The sequence below is a fragment of the Penaeus japonicus genome, unplaced genomic scaffold (genome assembly GCF_977035675.1).
Source record: "Penaeus japonicus unplaced genomic scaffold, GWHDUDI00000001_assembly GWHDUDI00000023, whole genome shotgun sequence".
Taxonomy (NCBI): domain Eukaryota; kingdom Metazoa; phylum Arthropoda; class Malacostraca; order Decapoda; family Penaeidae; genus Penaeus; species Penaeus japonicus.
In genome coordinates, this window is record NW_028234425.1 from 40,327,426 (window position 1) to 40,329,925 (window position 2,500).

A 2,500-nucleotide genomic window follows, 5' to 3' on the forward strand; every position below is an offset into this window, starting at 1 on the left:
CTCTCTCTCTCTCTCTCTCTCTCTCTCTCTCTCTCTCTCTCTCTCTCTCTCTCTCTCTCTCTCGCTCGCGTTCTCTTTCTCTCTCTCCTTCTGTCTTTGCCTTGCCTCTCATTATTCTTTCTTTATCAAACGAATGCCTATGCCCTTCCTTTCTAAAAAAGAATGCCGAAAAGAGAGAGCAAAGATCAACCAGGAAGCCCTCAGAGAGCTCAAGCCTTCGCCAACGCCCAAATAACCAGTCTCAAATCACCTACGTCTACCACAAACGGTTAAGAGACAAGGAATGTCCAAGCAGACCCATTTTCTATGACGAATCTCACAGGAGATGAAACCTGTGATTGAATGCTTGCCCGCAGACACTTGATCAGGAAATGTAATCAACCAGCAATGACCATTTAGATTTGTGAATTGTTGAATTTATGAAGAAATGTGTCTGTTTGTTTGTTTGTTTGTTTTTTATTGTTGTGGTTGTTTGTTGTTGTTGTTTTCTCTTTTTTCTTCTTCCTCTCCTTTCTTTTTCATTATATTTTTTTATTTTATTTTTCCTTTTTTTTTTGATAACCCCATTGGAAAATGCCACTAGGCCCCTCCTGTGAATAAGAGCTGGTTATTGGTTGTAAAATACATAATGAAATGTGTGTCTGTTTATTTAATTTGAGTCTGTTTTCTCCTGCTTCATTTTTCTTCTTCTTCTTCTTCTTCTTCTTTCTTTTTTTTCTTTTTTTTTAACAAAGCTCTTGGAAAATACCATTGAACCCCTTAATACAAAATAGCTATATGGGGATATGAGTGTTTGTTTGTTGTTGTTGTTGTTTTTTTTTGTGTGTGTGTGTGTGTTTTTCTATTCCCTTATCCTTCTTCATCTTTTTTTTTTTTCTCTTTTAAATCTGGAAATCCTCGTTGTTCATCGTAGACCGACCGATACACCAAAACCCGTCTAAGATTTCAATTATAATGAGGATAGAAATAACAATAATGATGATAATGTTAATGAAAAGGATGATGATATTAATGATAATCATGATAATAGTAGTAATCATGATAACGATAATGATGATGATAAGGATAACGATTATAATAATGATAATGATAATTATACTGATAATACTCATAATGATAATAAGCATCATCACTATTATCATAATTATGATGACAATAATGATAGTGATGGTAATAGTAATATTGATAATGAATAATAGTTATAAAAGTAATTATACTAACAATGACGCTGATAATGAAGATGATAATGATAATAATGGTAATGATGACAATGATGATTATAATATGATATCAATAACCACAACTACAAATTAAAATAATAGTAACATTTATTAAATAATTATTTGGTTTGCAGTAGCTGTTTATTCTGGTTCATCATAATAATAAATTTTCTAAAATCCTTTTATTTACATAGTAGAAATAACCTGTCATTAAACGATAAAACAATATCCTTAATCTATCTAAATTTTCATTCATATCATATTTGATAATAAAGATACTTAAATTCTTAATTAATCTCTTTCTTCTTTTTATTTCTGTTTAACTTCGATTGTGCAGATTAGACTCTAAAGAAAGATTTTTTTTTCGTCAAGAAAGCCTGATTCAAATTTTGAAGATTAACCCTAAAAAAAACAATTATTTTTTCATTAACTTATTATTTATCTCTAACCTCAATTTCGAAGATAAAGCAATAAAAATTAAAATATTTCAATCCAACCAATTTTCCCCACCATCTCCCAGCCTCAATTTTGAAGATTAGATAATAAAGAAAAACGATTTTTTTTTTCTTCTTCTATCAACACACTTCCTCATTCATTTATTTCAAACTTTTTTTTTTTGAAGAGAAGTAGTAAGATAAGTTCCGTTAAGCCATAAAACATATATGTCGTAATCTGTTTATCGCCATCTGTTTTAACCTGTTTTTTTTTTTTTTTTTTTTTTTTTTTCCCTGATAAATCACTTCATTTTCATTATATAAAAAGGATGCTATTTCTATTTGCTGAGATACACAGGGAGATTTCAGAAAATCATATTATTCATTGTGATTATCATTATTATTATCATCACTATCATTATTGTTATTATCGTTATCATTATCGTTATTGTTATTGTTATTATCGTTGTCATTTTCATAATGATTATTATCATTATTATCATTGCTATCAGTATTACCATTATTATCATTCTAAAAATGATTATGATTATTATCATCATTATTATTGCTATCACTATTAGTATCATTATCATTACCGTTACTATTATAATCATTATCAATATCATTAATACCATTATCATTATTTCCATTATCATTATTATTGTATTATTGTTATCATCATTATTATTATCACTATCATCATTATCATATTATTATTATCATTATCAATATCATTATCACCATTATCGTTATTCTCCTTATTATTGTTATCATTATTATCATCACTACCATTATTATCACTATAATTATTGTTATCATCATCACTATCATTATTATCACCATAAT